At 38.8% G+C, this 19,565-nt stretch overlaps 1 protein-coding gene across 1 annotated transcript in view; it reads right to left on the reverse strand.

Annotated features, from left to right (window-relative positions):
- Positions 1-16,462, reverse strand: part of LOC132156305 (semaphorin-3D-like) — a 40,637-nt gene extending 24,175 nt beyond the window's left edge. The window contains exon 1 of the mRNA XM_059565250.1: positions 16,218-16,462. The gene's annotated coding sequence lies outside the window, so the exon portion shown is untranslated. The remainder of the gene's footprint in view (positions 1-16,217) is intronic.
- Between the last annotated feature and the right edge of the window lie 3,103 nt (positions 16,463-19,565).

Consider the following 19,565-nt stretch of genomic DNA (forward strand, 5'->3'; position numbering starts at 1 on the left):
CACCATCCTTCATCTGCCCTGTCTCTGTCTCCTTTTCTCTCTTCTTCAACAAACAGTATTCTAAATACTAGGGCGACAATCATGTCTGAATCTGCTTCATTAGAGTGGCAAGAAATTGTGGGAGAGAGTGAGAAAACTGTAGTAGTATGTCTTTATTATAGTAGGCTACCTTCAGCAGGGAATATTAGAACAAGGATTCACACACTCCAAAGTAGGGGCTCTCAAAACAGTCCTATTATTTTGAATAAAGGAACAAGGGAAAGGATGAATGAAAAGGAGGAATGAAGGGACTTATACTATGTTGTCAAACAACCAACTAGTGAATTTACGTGGATCATTACCAGTGTTGCTTTAATGACATGAATTAAGAGACTTCTCAGCGAGGGTTTGAGCGTGCTGACAGTGTGCTGTGCTTTGGCATGCTGACAGTAAAATCCTCCCTGAGAAGTTTTGTCTCTAAATTCATCTTTTAAAGCACTTTTTTCCCCAAAGCAATCAATTTTGGAACAAATTCACCATTACTGACAATAAAATTCAAGAGAATTACTGTAAGACTTCAAATCACTTACTGACCAATGTTGCTATTATTATGCAGTATATCTCTAAATATTGTGAGGACTATGACAGTTCAGTGCAATAAACAGTTATATACTCTTAAAATGTCTCTAGGTTACGAATGTAACCCTAGTTCCTCGAAGGAACGAGACGCTGCGTCAAGCGCTTTGGGGAAACGCCTTTGGCAAGATCAACTCTGGATATTGTGTGCAATCTGTTCAATGGAAGGGCGTGACATCACGGGCAGGGTGACGTAGCGACCAGGAAGCTATAAAGGCACCTGCCACGCAGCTGACTTCAGCTTCGAGTAGGGAAGCAAGCGCCGGCCCGTAGCAAACAAGCAATTTGGTCAGATTTTCTCCACAGGGCAGCTCTGTGGACGCAGTGCTCTCACTGGACACATACAATTTAGCTTCTCCTGGTCTGGCTCCCGAAAGGGAGGAGGTCTCAGCCTCAGTGCACTGTGGAGGAAACATGTAACTAGGGGGTGTCTACCCACTGACTGACCATTGAAAGGGACGTGGTAAGCAGCTATGGCCGCCACGTACACCTTTAAGGTGGAGTGAGTTAACCCTGCAGAGAGCCTAGCTTGTAGAAACTCCAGAACTGTCCCAACTGGGAAGTTAACCCTCTGGAGTCTAAGGGTATTTTTGGGGCCTGGAGAAGTTTTGTCATGCCCTGACATTTGTGCTTTTTTCAGTTTCTTATAAATATCTAAATGGGTAAAGTCTAATCTCACTGTAATCAGCACAAACTGGGCTATAATAATATGTGAAATGCATGTATGTACATGATTGTGTTTTTGAGAAAAAAAAATATTATGCGTTGGTTAGTGAAAAAGTAAAGGGTCAAGCTGGCGGTCTCTGTACCATGAGGAGAAGAGTTTCAACCTCAGGGCGTACAGTTTCCTCGTAGAGGGAGCTCTGGATTGGAGGAGGGTCTCAACAACCACGGTTGAGAGACCAGAAGCTATGAGCTATGCCCCCTCGGGGGGCACACCCACAACTTCCACAAATTCGGGCGAGGGTGAATTGTTTTGCCCTGGGCCTGAGAGAGTAGTCCTGATCGGAATCTCCCATGGAGAGCCATCGAGGAGAGAGATCAGATCTGTTAGCCATACTGGGCCCGGCCAGAACAGGGCTACTAATAGAAGACGGACCCCGTCCCGGCGTACTCTCCCCAGAACTCCCGGGAGCAGAGCGATAGGGGGAAAGGCGTACAGACGAAGCCTCAGCCTGGTCTGTACCATAGCGTCCAGTCCCAGAGGAGCTGGATGAACTAGAGAGAAACAGAGGGGACATTGCGATGTCTCTTGAGTCGCAAAGAGGTCCAAAAACTCTCCATATCTACTTCACCACCTCGGGGTGAAGCCCCCCGGGCCTCGGCCCCTGTCTCAACAGTATGTCTGCTCCTACAGTCAATCTCCCAAGAATATACACTGCTCTGAACGAGAGGAGTTTGTCCTGGGACCACAGAAGGATCTGGTGTGCCAGCTTGTACAAGCGGCGCGAATACAGATCTCTCAGTTGACTGATATAAGAGATTGCCAATGTGTTGTCGGTGCGCACCAACACATGGTGACCTCTCAGGTCTGGGAGGAAATATTTCAATGCTCGATGCACAGCTAGTATCTCTAGACAACTGGTATGTCATGTCAGATGGTGACCGCTCCACAGACACTGCTCTGCACTGCTCTGCAGGGTGGCCACTCATGACCGCACCCCAACCGGTAAGTGACACATCTGTCGCTAGCGTTACACGGTGACCAAGAGCTCCCAGCACCGGGCCCTGATTCAAGAACCAAGGTTTCTTCCACATGTCTAAGGCACGAAGGCATCACCGCGTGACCTTGATAGTTCGTAATGGATTCCCCCTCGGGGAAAATCCCTTGGTCTTGAGCCACCACTGTAGGGGTCTCATGTGCAGGAAGCCAGAAGGTATCATGTTGGACACAGCTGCCATAAGCCCTAACAGTCTCTGAAACTGCTTGACAGTGAGTGACTGGCCTTCTCTGACTCTCTTGACTGAGGTAAGGATTGACTCGATCCGAGCAGGAGACATACGTGCCTGCATCGTGGTCGAATCCCACACTACGCCTAGATAGGTGGTTCTCTGAACTGGAGAAAGTACACTCTTCTTGGCGTTCAGTCTCAAACCCAGCTCCCCCATATGTGCGAGAACGACATCTCGATGTCGAACCGCAATCTGCTCTGATTGAGCTAAAATCAACCAATTGTCAATAAAGTTCAGAATGCGGATGCCCTGCATACGGAAGGGGAAGCAGAGCCACATCTACACATTTCATGAACGTGCAGGGTGAGAGTGCAAGGCCGAAGGGAAGTACTCGATATTGGTGGGCTTTGCCCCCGAAAGCGAACCTCAGAAACTTCCTGTGTTTTGGAAGGATGGATATATGGAAGTATGCGTCTTTGAGATCTATTGTGACAAACCAGTCCTCGGATCTGATTTGAGCTACAACCTGTTTGACAGTGCGCATTTTGAACTTCAGTGACATTACTGAGCGGTTAGATGACGTAAGTCTAAGATCCGACACAACCCACCCATCCTTCTTTGGAACTATGAAATACCGGCTGTAAAACTCAGACTCCCTGTCTAGAGGAGGGACCACCTCGATGGCCGCCTTCCTTAATAGGGTATTCACATCTTGTTCCATCACCAGAGCCTGCTAGGGCCGACTACTGTCGGTGTAACCCCATTGAATGTCGGCGGTGGATGGCCGCCGATAGCCTCTTTCTATTATGTGCAGGACCCATTGAGATACATTTGGCAGTAGTTTCCATGCTGCTAACTAATGTCCTAAGGGAATCAGTCTCTCGAGACTGACCTCTGGTGTAAGAGGCCCCCAAAGGGGCAGCGAGCATCTCAGCTCCGCTACGCTCACGGGTGGAAATAACTGAGAGCAGTGCTCGCTGGAAGCCGCTGCGCCCTGAAACTCTGGCAGGGTTGGCAGACCCACCTCCCGAGGGCACTGAGGTGAGACGTGCACCGTGTAATGAGGTGGACACTGCTCTACCCCAGTAGGGGCCACCCTCTATAGTCATGACCGAAATGCGTCATGACTACTTGGCCGTGGACCTCCCAGCCTGAAGTATGGAATAGGCTGGAAAGTCGCTGACCCAGAGCGTTGCTTCAGCCTCTGGTCCCGAAGCGGGCAATGCTCTGTTTGTACGCGGAGGGGGCTGCTCCCGCCCAGCAGTCCCTCCAGTACATCTAACTTCACGAGTTACATAACTGTCATTATATTCCTCAGAATTTAATGCAATCCAACAATCAGACAAGTAAACACGGTCTAGATTGTGATAAAGTACACATTGAAGTGATATATTGAACTTCTCGAAGTTAGATAACGGTCATTAGATTCCTCAGAATTTAATGCAATCCAACAATTAGACGAGTAAACACGGTCTAGATTGTGAGAAAGTACACATTGAAGTGATATATTGACTTCGCAAAGTCATTATTTTCCTCAGAATTTAAAGCAATCAAACAATCAGACAAGTAAACACGGTCTGGATTGTGAACAATACACATTGAAGTTATATATTAACTTCTCAAAACTGAAAATGATGTAATACATGCGTTGCCTCGACAGCGCGCGAATAGCTTAGTCACACAAACAATATTAATCCCCTCTGAGATTAAATAGCTGCTCATTAACTCTGCCCGTATAATGTTAGGCATAACACTGTTTGTTGTATACTGGTGCTTATGCAACTTTATGTTTGTGCAACTACAAGCTTGCCGACGCACTCCATGTCAATCTCCTTGGAAAAAGAAAGGTAGAGCGTCAAGCCTGATGCTTGGGGGGAAGAACCGAAGCTCGGGCTTCCGAACCCAGGAATTGTGCAGATCTGATGGGTAAGGTAGGAGATAAGGATGTGCCCGTCTCCATTCCCTCCATTAGATCGATCTGCGAACCCAAAGAATGCCGGCGCCGCTCCGCCTCGTCGAAAGCGGGACCGGCATCGCGAGGAATGCTGGTAAGGCTCCCTCGAGAGCCGACTCAGCATGCTTCGATCCCAGGCAAACCACGCATAGACTGTGTGTATCCCCACCAGTGATGTAGCGTGCGCAGGGAGGAACACACAATCTATAGCGCGATCTGGAATGCCCTTCAAATGTCGTGTCTTTGCTTTGCTCTTTGGCATTATGTTGTTTATTGGGACAGACAACAATAAAAAAGACTCACAAGACAGACTTTAGACATGCACACACAGAGCGCTTGCTGAAAGACGTGAAGCTGAAGTCAGCTGCGTGGCAGGTGCCTTTATAGCTTTCTGGTCGCTACGTCACCCCGCCCGTGACGTCACGCCCTTCCATTGAACAGATTGCACACAATATTCAGAGTTGATCTTGCCAAAGGCGTTTCCCCAAAGCGCTTGACGCAGTTCGAGTTCCTGAAGAGGAACCATTGGGTTATTTGATTAGACACAATTTGAGTTGATAATCATTTATAATCAATAACTAAACTGTGCTGGGTTGGAAATGTTTATAGTGATTATTACAGGCTTCCTATATGTTTGCTAGTGGCACTCAAAGCCTAATGCTTTGGTCATAAGAGAACTATTTTGGTTGGTAGAAGAAAAAATGAGCCAAATATCTGTTCAAATTTATTCAATAAGGTATCCAATATTTATTCAGCAGTGTTCACTGATGACATGAACTGACACGAAGGTAGAAAATCCAAATGCAGTAGTTTATTGAAGGGGTAATCCACAAACATAACCCAAAGGCAAGCAAAGGTCATACACAAACAGGCAATCCAAAGCAACAACAGAGCAAGGGGCTGAGAAAAACAGATTAATCCAGAAAACAATCAGAAAAAAAAGACCAGGAACAAGACAAGGGAGAACCAGGATACCCCAGGTTCACACATACTCTGTATTTGCAGTGTGTATGCATTCCATGTGGTGCAGAAGCAGCATTCAATGTAATTTCAATGACCTACTGCAACCCAAACACATCTACTAAGCTAAACAGTACCTAAACAGAGTGTATCTAGCTTTTAGACATTTGTAAAAGACATACATGTATATTGTCATTAAGGAATGTTCCTCTAATACTGAACATTTACCAACAGCAGACAATCCTATCTCTAACTCTAACTTAAAGATAAGTCAGATTTGTCTGTTTATTTAAAGAACAAGGCGACATCACAGATAGCTTTGATTATGATGGATGATACTGCATTCAAGAAATGTAGAGCAGATTTAAAGGGGCTGAGAGAGCTATCTCAGAGAGCACAAGGATATCAGCACAGGGGCTCTTGGGTAATGCATGAGTCTTGTAAGTTCATATCAAACAATAGAACTTCTTTCAAAAGTTTATATATATATATATATATATATATATATATACTGTAATTATATATATATATACACATATAATTATATATTATAATATTATATATATATATTATAAATGTAATTATAATTAAATTTTAATTATTTTATTTTATTCCTCCTCCACAAAGACATTTTTTTTTTTTTTTTTTTATGTTTTCTTCCTCCTCCACAAAGACACGTTTTATTCTCCTTTGACATTTCAGCAAACATCTCCTGGACGGCTTCCTACACCTACCACAGAAATTGTTCACGACATTATTTTATCTTTCAGCTTTACAAAAGGTTAGTCCAAGTTCATTATTATGAGCTCAGGTTACATATTTTTGTTATTCCTGGCAGGGATCAATCTTTTCGCTGTGGTCATAGTAGGGTGTAAGGGTTACCCCTACCTCTGTGTAAATAATGTTCATAATAAGCACACACAGACACCAAGGCCATGTTATGTTTTCATAATCATAACATACAATGAAAATTTGTCATCATTGCATTATGAGTAATTTGTATCATGTTCAAAGTGATGGTTGGACTCTGTAAGCCCAAAATGTTTTTTTTTTAAAGAAAATAAACTATATCCTATCATTTGACCCTCATATTTTTCTGTCTTTTATTTTATATAATCCAGTCACATTATATCATACCCACATCTTAGAATTGCAGCTCCCATGGCTTCAAGCTGTACAGCTACTGGTTTGTTCAATAAGACTGAACAATTTGAAAGCTTAAAAAAAAAGTATTGTTATAAGAAGCAGAAATATGGTTTTGTTGCTGCCAGACAAAAAAGGTCTGATTGAAATGAGGCTAAATTAGATTGGCAGTATTCATTTATAATTTCACATGACTCTAATTGTACTCTAATGACCGAAGTTGACTTATAAATAAAGCAAAAGCTATTTATACTAAGTGTAAGAAAAGACAGAAACTGAGTCTAAGTAGTAGATGCTGTATGTTATAAATAAAAACAAACAGCATTTCTTTACAAGATTGTAAGTGCAAATAGTGAGAGATGCTACTCACACATTGTGTAAATGCTTTTGTTTGATGGGGCTTTTTTGTCCCAGTGGTCTTGGACTTCATACTGACACCGACTGGTGTAAAAATAAATGTTTTACTATTCATATTTCTATTATGATTGAAAACATTTGTAGTAGTAACAGCTGGGATCATGTGATCTCAACATTGCACAAAGAAGCCTATTCTAGAAGACTGACTGGAAAAATCAGTTCAAATTATAACTATGCTAAGTATTTTTAGTGAATAAATAAACGTAATGACATTTCCACTGTATGCTTTAACTCACTCAGACTGATATAAAAAGTTGTTTGTTTACAAAAAACACCATTTATTCCATCCATAACTCCACTAAAATCTGTGTATATGTGATTCTGTGACCTGGTAATATATCCCATCTCAATACCTATAATGAAAACTTTGTAAAATATGATTTCCCTCATTAGTTAATACATTATATTTGACTCAGGGCATTACTGAATGAGTAAATTTTCAGCTTAAATTTGCAGTGAAAGGAAAAGAATGCCTTTACTTGAACTTGCTAAATAGTTTTCATGTGACATTTTGGACAGTCCTTCGGCCTTGACCTAAATGCCCAATCACACAGCACAAAAACAGAAAAATAGGCGGTGTCATTACGATTCAATCTAAAGTTTAATTTCTAATCCTCAACAACTGTTTCCTGCAGTCTGTAAATTTGACTTAAGGCAGTTTATATATATATATATATATATATATATATATATATATATATATATATATATATATATCCAGAACAGGTCATAAAGGTTCTCATCATCGTCCATGGATTGTTGCACTCTCTCTGTTATGGTAAAGGCAACTGACAAAGATATAAAATATCACCGCATTGTTAGACGGGAAAAAGAACAGGAAAAAAAAAATGTGTTCTGCAAACTTTTAAAAGGGTGAAACTCTGTATTTAGTCCTGCCTGTTTGAGCCAAGTCCATGTTTAATGATATGTTTTTAATCCCCCTTCTCATCTTTAAAGGAGGAAACGTTTTAGCTTTCATACCTGTACTTAGCTCAGAGAGAGCCAGGTGCATATCTAATGACAGAGAGCAAAAAGAGAGCGGTGAAGAAATTCCTCTCTGCCAACATTCCCTATCCTCATTATATGCCTGGAATACCTGACACTCTGTCAGGTCTGTCTGTCTGTCTGTGAGTGACAGGTTTAGGGAATTATGGGTAATTCAATACATCCTGAGAGGAACCTCCATAGCTGTAATGGAGAACAGACAAAGTGCTCAGCTAACGTCTCCTGTCGATTAGCTGTGTTTGGAGTGAACGCATTAAAAACCGCACTGTTCGAACACACTGGTGAAGAGGGGGCAGATGGTGTAAGCTTTAGGCCGTGTGAAGGTAGGATACAGATGAGTTGTTTGACATTGTTCTGTGTTTTTATCAAGGTTGTTCAAGTGTGTAGTGCCACTGACAGGAGCCCTTTGAGGGAGACAAGGCTGAACGCAACATGTCAGTCAATCATTTTAAGATACAAACATTCACACACTTAAAACAGTATCAGTGAAAAACAGGAACTCAGGTAACACCATTTAGAGGTGTGGTTTGAACAAAGGTCTGCTTTTCTTTTGGAACAGAACTGTGACAAAAAACCTTTGGCCTTCTTCATAAAGCTGGTTTTAGTGGCTCTACCCACATAAGTTTAGTTTGAGCAAACTTTTCTGTATCCATGAAGATGGATTGGTTTTTAGCTGTAACTTGTAAACCATAACCATATCCATACCATAACTTGTAAGTAACTTACACTACATGGCTAACCTGCTCAGGTATTATTCTGGGTAAGAGATTGCAAAACCAAAACTGGACTGATCAGCTGTCAGCAAAGTAACACATATCTGATGCAATAAAACCGCTCATCCTGTATCCCTTGTTCTAAATGCAAGAATTTGTCGGCCTTTTGCTGCTAATGCTGAAATATGAATTATATATATATAATATATCCATAATTTAATACAGAAAATGTATTATATTTTAAAAATATAACATATAATTTATAATTTTTAACTTTTAAATTAAATTAATATAAATTCATATATATATATATATATATATATATATATATATATATATATATATATATATATATATATATATATATATATATATATATATATATAAATACAAGCTTTAGAATACATAAAGATTTCACAACTGCTTAAAATATACTTAAATTGCATTCAGGCTAACAATTTTTCCTAACATGTGTTCCCTGGGATTCGAAACCCCCAACCCCCTAACACAATGCTCTACCACTTGAACTACAGGAACACTAATGGAAGTTGTTGTGTTTTCTTGCCTTGTAAATTTGTTTCAGCTCATGATATGTTTTAGCAAAGAAGTAAACTCTAAACCTACTCTGAAACTGAGCTTTGAGTTCTGAGTTTCTTCAACTAGCTTTGTGTAACAGGCCACTACTGAAGTGGCTCACTAAATGATACTTTAAATAGTGAGGTGTGCCATTCATTTTCTAAACAATCAGATGATTTTCATATGGTGGATGATTAAAAAGAGATTTACACTGAAGAGCAACACTGAGAAACCAAAATAAAATAGACATGGTTCAACCATGTTCAACCTAGCAACCACCTAGCAATGCCACAGCAACCACTTAGAACACTGTGTCAACCATGTGGCAATCATCCTATCATGATGGATACTTGTGCACAACAAACACCACTTCTTCAAAAAAAAAAAAAAAAAAAAAAAATTACATACCTTTTTTTATTTTCTTTCCTGCACTTTATTTTCTTTCTGCTTCTAAATAAGTCAAGAAAACTGAGATTAAAAAAAAAATCAAGGTTGGTTTGTCTTACTGGCTCATATACTGCTGATGTAGTGAGGAGAGACAGTGAGGTAGGGCAGACGAAGAGAAAATGCATGACAGAGACATAAGACTATGTAATCAGTCGCACTTCTGTGCTAGAGCCTTTTAACACCAAGGTGGCACTATGCTCCATGGACATATTAAAAACACTTAGACAAGGACTCATACACACACACAGCAACTAGAATCCATCGCTCTTGAAATCCAGCTCTCCAAATATATGTCAGAGGTCCAGCTTAATTAAGCAATGCAATACATTATATTGAGAACACAGGTACAACTATACTTTACGGCATGTGTGCCTATCCATGCGAATTACATAAAAACAACTACACTCATGTTATACCATTAAAGTTTTTTTTTTTCATTACAGATACATTAACTGCTAATATTTATTTGAATCAATGCTTAATAAGAAACACACACACATAGTGTGCAAAGTGTGTATACGACATCTGTGGCTTATGACTGAGACTTTCTCTTGGTCTCACCCCATAAAACCATGGGGTGTGAGAGCGAGAGTTTCCATAAAGACTGAGTGCATCACAGAGAGGTATTATCCTGCCCATTAACACAGGGCAAATGATGCTGGGAGAGAAAGAGCCCCCTCTTTTCCACTCAAGTACTATGTTCTGGCTTGCTTTCGTCCTCTTAGTCTTCTGAAGAAGCACAGAGTCAACAGTTAATGCCAATCCCAGCTCAGCTGTTGGCACAGATGTGTGAGGAGGACCAGAGGGAGACTGAGAATCTCCCATCTTTCATTTCTTGACAGACACCACAGACACACTTTACTCCCTTTTAACATTCCGCACCAGCAAATCTGGCCAGCCGTTTGAAAATAAACCTTATCTGCTTTCATAACCTTATTAATCTTTTCCTTAATTTAAAGTCACTTTTGAGGGCTTCAATATGCTAGAAAGCTGATACAAATGAGCAGATTTATGCATTTAAAACTTGTAAATAAAACCTACTTATCACATGAGGTAAATGTTCTCTAGAATAAGAATGAACTGTATCAAATGACACCCTAAGCCTCTTTGGTCATCTTCTGAATCCATACTTTGGCGACATAATGCCACATAGACTGTCTGGCAGTAGTCTGTCCTAAAAACTGAATCAATATGCACTTTTCTGAAACTTAATAGTATTACATCTTACTCCCATCACAAGTCTCTAGTCCTCTAATACTACCTGCCTCTGACTAGAAATTCCAAAATTTAATCGTGATTCAAAGCTGAGAAGAAAACATAAGAACCAGCCCCCTTTAAAATAATCACATTTTGTTGCTTTGCAGCCTGAAATTATGACGGACACAGTTTTTGTTTTATCCAGCTGTATTTACTCAGTGCAACTTATAACATCCAAGTGAAAGATATACCACCAACATGTTAGAAAAAGAAAACATTATTACTTAGTTGGAAAAAGGATCACCCGCTTGTGTCACCACTTTGTTGAAACTCCTTTTGATTTAATTACAGCCTTTAGTCTGTTGGCAGTGCCGGCCCGAAGGGTTGTGGGGCCCTAGGCGAGAAAAAAAAAATTGAGCCCACTGGTGTAAAAACAGTGAGAAGAGAGCACATAAAATACAATTTCAATATTTAAGTGTATACATTTTTATTACCTGCAACAAACTCAACATGTAATACATGTGTAAAAATATTTAGTCAGATTTAAATTTGGAAAGAGGAGGAGACCTTTTTTTTAGCATGAATTAGTGGGATGGATAATTAATTGATTATTTAATGAAACATGCTGAATGTGGCCTAATTTTCTCTCCCATATCACACAAGTATGTCTGTGATCATGGGCATCATCACATTTATTAAATCAAGTATTAATACTACACTAATAAATAATGTATTATGTTTAGCGAAACATACCTTCACTTTGAGCCTGCTTTTCTCCATCTGCTTTTCTCTTCTTTCTTTTTTTGGCTCCAGAAAGATATCGTTTGGATGCCATGTAATTTCAAAATAAAATAGCATCAATGTGCATTGCATAAATTAGAAATACGTCGATCAAAAATAGCAACCAGACTTATGACGTTATATAACTTTAGACTTATTTAAGACACTTTCTCGAGTATATATCAAAAGGAATTTACAGAGAAATGTGGCTAAGTGGAATATGTGGAATCTGTACTAGGAATACGTTATAACATTCTAGTTCACCCAATAGCCTATTGTGGGAGGCTTTATGCTAAATAGAGTGTGGTGCTGCTGTGTATGTTTCTAATCTTTTTTCCGCTTTTATTTAGACAGTTTTTTATTATTATTATTATTATCGTTTTCAGCTATTTGTCATATACGAATTATTCAGAAATATTCTTTTAATAAAATATGTTTTGTATTTTGCTCACCGTCATTGTGAATTGTATCATGTTTAATGGGGTCTGTGCATTACAAAAGCTTATAATTGACATATGACCACTCATACTATATGTGGACATTTGAAAAAATAAATCAATTAAAAGTGCGTGACATCATTCGCGGGGCCCTCAAATCAAAGAGGGGCCCCAGGCGACCGCCTTTATCGCCTGTTGGACGGGCCGGCACTTTCTGTTGGGATACGTCTCTACTAGTGGTGGAAATTATGATTCTTTCAAGAGATTTGTTCATTTTCAGTTCGTTCACCAAAATGATTCGTTCTAGTGGTGGAAATTATGATTCTTTCTAGAGATTCGTTCATTTTCAGTTCGTTCACCAAAATGATTCGTTCAGAATCGTTCACTGATTCGTTCAGTGATAATTTTTTCGTATTACACAAAATATGCCAGCAGGTGGAAAAAAGGGTGTGTTATGTGTTTTGTCTTAAGTCAACAATCGTGTTCACTTGTTACAAAAACTGACCTGGCTTTATAAAAATTCAATATATAAAGTCTAATTAAATTGTTCAGATGAACAAAGCACGAGGTTTTCATGCCTAATTAGCATTTTAATTGTTTGATCAGATAGGTTGTATATTATATATTCACATTCATAAATCGGGGATTAAACGTTGAGTTCTGTATGCTAAATATCAAAACAAGCGTATGTGCACAGTACCTGTAACTGCTCTTTGCATTTTCCGAGATTGACATGCTAAATGGCAGACTAACTCAGTTTACTATCATTCATTTCGTTCACAAACAAGATAAATATGTACCAGTTCATTTCATTCACGAACGACGTATCCGTTCATTAAACTCATTCACGAACGACATGTGTGCCAGTTCAGTCATTTCATTTACGAACGAGATATACTAAATCATTCGACTCGTTCACGAACGACATGGGTATCAGTTCAGTCATTTCATTCACGAACGATAAGCTCTCTAGATCTCGTTCAGACTCATGAAACTAGTTCATTGAAGGGCGTATACGTTCACTACATTCAACAAATCACATACTCGGTCACATCTCATACTCGAAGGCTATTGGCTCGAGGTTGAGGAATTCTTTGACAGGATGAAATGGTTGTTAACCGGTTCACTGAGCTGCGCATGCACTGCTAATAGCGCTGCGCTGCTGTGGAGGGAGGAACTTCAGTGAACGAGAAATATGAGTCAGTGGATTGCGTGAACGAGAACGATTTGTTCACCTAAAAGATTCGTTCAAAAAGAACGATTCGTTCACGAACGACACATCACTAATTCGTTCAGAATCGTTCACTGATTCGTTCAGTGATCATTTCTTCGTATTACACAAAATATGCCAGCAGGTGGCAAAAAAGAGTTTATTATGTGTTATGTCTTAAATCAACGAACGTATTCAGTTCGTTGATTTACGTGGAGTTCTGTATGTTAAATATCAAAACAAGCATATGTGCACAGCGCCTATAACTGTGCTTTGCATTTTGCGAGATTGAGATGCTAAATAGCCGACTAACCCTGTTTACTCTCATTCATTTCGTTCACGAATGAGATAAGCTATGTACCAGTTCATTTCATTCACGAACAACATGTATCCGTTCATTCAACTCGCTCATGAACGACATGCCAGTTCAGTCATTCCATTCATGAACGAGATGTACTTAATCATTCAACTCGTTCACGAACGACATGGGTATCAGATCAGTCATTTCATTCACGAACGATAAGATCTCGTTCAGACTCATGTGAAACTCGTTCATTGAAGGGCGTATTCGTTCACTACATTCAACAAATCACATGCTCTGTCACATCTCATACTCAAAGGCTATTGGCTCGAGGTTGAGTAACTCTTTGACAGGATGAAACAGTTCAGTTACCCGGTTCACCGAGCTGCGCATGCGCTACTAATAGCACCGTGCTGTTGTGGAGGGAGGAACTTCAGTGAACGAAAAATATGAGTTAGTGGATTGCGTGAACGAGAACGATTCGTTCACCTAAAAGATTCGTTCAAAAAGAACGATTCGTTCACGAACGACACATCACTAGTCTCTACTAACTTTACACATCTAGACTTTGCAATATTTGCAGACTCTTCTTTACAGAACTGCTCAAGTTCAGTTCAATTTGATGGTGACCGTAGTCTTCAAGTCTTTCCACAGATTTTCAATGGGGTTTAAGTCTTGGCTCTGACTTGGGCCACGCAAGGCATGCTTTTTCTACTTCAACCACTCTGTGGCATGTTGGAAGGTAAACCTTTTTCACACTGACAACTTTCTGGCACAGGGCAGCAGATTTTCTTAAGGAATTTGGCAGTATTTTGCCGCATCCATTTTTCCTTCTATCCTGACAAGTGCTCCAGTCCCTGCTGCAGAGAAACACCCCTATAACAGGATATTTCCACTTCCATGCTTTACTGGAGGAAATGCTGTTATTTGGATGGTGAGCTGTATTGGATTTCCAACAGACATATCGTTTGGTGTTGAGGCCAAATAATTCAATTTTAGTCTCATCTGTCTCAGAATCTTCAAGGTGTGTTTTGGCAAAGCTCAGTCATGACTGCAAGTGGCCTTTCTTGAGGAGTGGCTTTTTTCTTGCAACCCTCCCATTCAAGCCACATTTGTGGAGAATGTGATATTGTGGTCACATGCACACAATGACCACTCTTTGTCATAAATTCCCACAACTGCTTCAGACTTGTTGTAGGCCTCTTGGTCGCCTCTCTGACCAGTTTCCTCCTGGCTCTTTCATCCAGTCTGGAGCAACGTCCTGATCCGCAGAGAGTCTGTGTTGTATACTAAATACCTACCACTTCTTAATAACAGATTTAACCTTGCTTATAGGCATTGATAAAGCCTTTGGATTTTTTTTGTATCCATCTCCCTGACTTGTGCCTGTCCACAACTTTATACTGGAGATCTTTTGCAGTGCCTTGTCACCCACAGTTGATTGTTTGCTTCAGTTGCAAGACCAAGGACAATAATGCTCCAGGAAAGCTGTTTTCATGCTGAGCTAATCAAAATGTGCACGGCTGATCACAGTTGAAAGTCAAATGGCTTGTTGTGCCATTGCGAAGGTGATTAGCTACACCTGATTGAGTTTACAAGTTATTTTTAGGAGGGGAGTGATCCTTTTTCCAACTCAGTGATTCTGTTTTATATTTATGTTTTTCTGACATGTTGGTTTTATATCTTTCACTAAATACAGTATCCTAAATACAGCTGGATAAAACAAAAACTGTATCCGTCTCCATTTCATGCTACAAAGCAACAAAAAATTATTTAAAAAGGGACTGATTCTTTTCTTTACCCACTGTGTGTGTGGGGAGGGGGGTGTAAATTAAAATATTTTAAAAAACATATATACAAACACACACACACACACACACACACATATACATAGGCATATATGTATGTATAAGTATATACACACACACACGTATTTACAATAATGTACATAAAATATTATAAATTGTAATAAAAAATGTTGATAAATGGATGTGTGCTTTTGAGATGACCTTATACTATGGCTTCATGTACTTGTTAAAGTCAAATATTTGCTTTAAACTAACTTGCCAGTGAGATCATATTTAGTAAAGCGCAGCTGCGATTTAAATATTTTGAAATGTAACATGTTTCGTATCACATACAAATCTGAGAAGAAGAAAGAAGAGAAAAGGGGAGAGCCATGCATGATCAATTACCTCAAACAACATCTCTGCAAATATTTATCCTCATGAGAGCAGCAATTACTTTTACATACTGAAGTCTGTATCGCCCGCAACAGACATGCCACTGTTTTATAAAACTGGTGTATCTTTATTTTGGATGTGATAATAATATAACCTTATGTTATAATACTATATAACTATCGAAGAACTGTTGCTATATATTAAAGACCGTAATAATTAAAAGATACAAACTGTATTTTAATCCTCTTAGTGATGAACCCTAAAACTTAGCTACTCAAAATATTTGAACTGGTGAAAGTTGACATTGATGACGTTTTAAACGTATCTGTTCAATATCCACCAATGAAATGCAATAAAATACTGAAATATTAATAATAAAAGGATACCTGTGAGAGTTAGTGTCTGTCGTTATTTTCTGAAAGTCTGGGGCGCAGTTTGACACTTCAAGATCCGTTATTATCCAAAGTCATGCTTGAAATGTCTGCAAGTGTCCACTGTTCCTATAAGCTCTCTTCGACTTAGTGAGGGGAGACACATAAATCGAAAACAAATAAAGACTAAAGAACGGTTCTCTGAGTCTGACTGGACTGTGATTTTGGCTGAGGTCTCCGCGTCTGTGGCGCTCGTGGCTGCTGGCTCGAGCTGAGAGCGCCAATTAGCGCCGCGTGCAGTGAGGGGAGGGGAGCGCGAGAGAGCAGCGCACGCTTCATTCTATTCACACTTTTTTTCCCACGAGTTGGAGATACTGTCGTTTGTTCTGAGAATTGTATTTTATTTTATTTTGGAAGCTTTGAACTATTTCTCTTCTGAAATAATAATAATAAACTATTTCTATAAGGAAGAAATGTTTCGATTTTAATAGAATGCTGACTGAACGAGATATTTTTTTGAAATATTATTTAAAAATAATAATACGGTATTGAAGTTGGATTAGATCGGTGAATCGCGACCACTGCAAGAAGTCTCGATTGATGTAGGCTATAAAGAAGCACTGCTATTAAGTTTATGATGTATAATATTTATTATAATGTAGCCTATATACTATATGGATACTTCATTTTTTTATTTGGTTGGCTGTCAGTTAATGGCTATCCTTAACTGTTTGGTTATCAGCATGATCTTTAGAATATCATTTTTTGTGCCCAACAGACAAAAGAAAATCATATGTTTGGAAAAATGATAAATGATGACAGAATTATCAATTTTGGGTGAGTAACATATTTTACCCTTAATAATTTACTTTACTGATGTAGAAAATTAATAGGAAGAATCATTCGTTATCCAGTGCCATCGAAAAAGTGGTGTCTACTGCATTGTACTATTCAAGGTTTGGTTGAGGTCTCAATATGCTTAATTTCTCTCTGGCTGCCAATGTCATTAATTATAGTTAATGTCATTAATTTTTGCAGTGACTTGCATAGTTCTTTATGAATGCTGACACATACAATGAATTCAGAAGCCTGTTACTGTACAGAATGTAGTGTACAATTCAGTCATTGTATGAGCCTTTGGCCGGCAAGACTGCCAGAGTGAGAGAGAGCACTGAGAAATGACATCCTTCAATTGATGTGATTTTTCACTTCCACATTTAGAGTAGCATTACATACATGAGGTTGAAACTGAGCTCTGCTATACTTTCCCCTCCCCATGAATTCATCAAGAAATACTGCACTCTAAGAGCTTCAGAATGTGAATCTAAACTCAGCTGCCCTTCTGGGTATATTAATCAAATCATAGGCCTTTTTGCTGGGGACTGTAACATGCAGTTGTATTATTTGGCAAAATATAGTGTAAGCAACTGAAATATTGTGATTAATCTGGAAGCTCCTAAAAACCAAGGGCAGTGTTGAATGATTACTGACCTTTTTGGGATGTGTTTTGGATAAAATGCAGGACAGTCTGTGTAAAAACAAATGGGTGTTGTCTAGAAAAGTGGCTTGCTGTCCCACAACACTGCCAAATACCTAAGAAGTGGAATATTTCCCTGGAAAGAACTTGTGTGTTGTCTATAAGTGTATATCTGGGTGTGAGAGTGTGTGTGTGTGTTAGGCCAGAAACATTATTCATGCAAATGTACAAATGCTTGGCCAATGAGTGTGCGAGCACAACGGTAACAGACCTTTGAACTTAGGGAGACAGTGTCATTTTAGTGATTTTTTTATTTGTAATCTTTTCTTTCTTTTTTTCATTTTCAGTCTAATTTTAGTTATAATTTAGACAAATGTTGTATTGTACTTATTCTTTTTTTAAGTTTGTGTTCATTTTTAAATATGACCATAAAGTTTTAATACATTAATTAAAATTTAAAAATGGAGAAATGTTTGAGGTGTTTGAAACCTTTCCGTTGGACAAAAGGCTCTTAAAAAGGTACTTCAGAATCTTACAATGTTCTTAACTCAAAGTAAAAATTATATTTTCTGTGAAAAACATATTTTGGAAGAGTGTAAACAGAAATGTTCATGTTCACATTTGTATATTTGCATAGAATATGATTTGAGCCTTAGTCTTTAAATGTGTAATCTAGGAAGTGCAGTAATTCTTTTTCGAATACAGATATAAAACAGTCTTCATTTTCCAACAGCAAGCCAATTCAGCTTCCATCTATCCCTGTCATATATCTGTAAGACAGAATGCTTGGAGAAATCTGTGAGTAATTTCTGCAGTAATCTGTAGTAGAGATCTACTGCGCTGAGGGCACAGAGCCAACACACTACACCAAGGGACCTTTTAGTTCCCGTTCCCCACACAGAACAACTTATTAGTGCAAAGAGAGAGAGAGAGATTAGACAATCATGCCATTAGTGCAGTCTATGAGCCAGGCCTCTGGCTGAGCACTCCCACAATTCAATAGGCCATGCTATCCAGGCTTATCAATGAGGATAAATATCAATAATGAAATTACGCCAGTAGCTTGAGAAAGTTGGGGCTGGGGGGGGGGGGGGGGGTTATCAACCATGAAGTTTCACTGGGGGTTTGGGAATGGGTCGTAAAACATGCCACACATGGATATTCTGTATATAAAACAAGTAACACAGACATTTTCCTTAAAAGAGAGTAAAAATTATACTATGGTTTGATGCTAAATTAATAATAGAAGATCTAATACTGTAACTAGTAATGTAAATCTAACAATGTCTAAATAATTTTTAAATGTCTAAATTAAATGCAAAAAAATATATATATATATATATATATATATATATATATATATATATATACTACAAATTATTTTCAGAAAACTTATTCTTTATTCTGTTCTTATGTTATATGGACATTTCCTGGTCATTGTTTTGTACTGTTGCATCACAAGAAGGATTATGAATATATATATTGTACATTGCACCTCAAACCGTAAAACACACCTCATTATTTGCATACTATATATGCATGTCTTTTCCCCTTTTGTAAAAACTGTCTTTTTTATATGTAAACTCCTTTCTAAGTATCTGGATGTATTACAAGGAATTTCTTTGTACTATGAACAAAGAACCTGACTTGACTCAAGCCTTTTGTCTGTGTGACACTAAGATGGAAATGCAGATTAGTTGGGAATGTGAGTGAATTTATCAGCATTATAGAAGTCATTATTATTTCAAATTTTTTATATATATATCTTAATCTTAATAATTAAAGTTCCTTTTCAGGAACTCGAGCTGCGTCTAAACGCTTTTGGGGAACGTCCCTGACGAGACCGACTCTGAATATCGTGTGCAATCAGTCCATCGGAAAGGCGT

The sequence above is a fragment of the Carassius carassius genome, chromosome 13 (assembly GCF_963082965.1).
Source record: "Carassius carassius chromosome 13, fCarCar2.1, whole genome shotgun sequence".
Classification (NCBI taxonomy): Eukaryota; Metazoa; Chordata; class Actinopteri; order Cypriniformes; family Cyprinidae; genus Carassius; species Carassius carassius.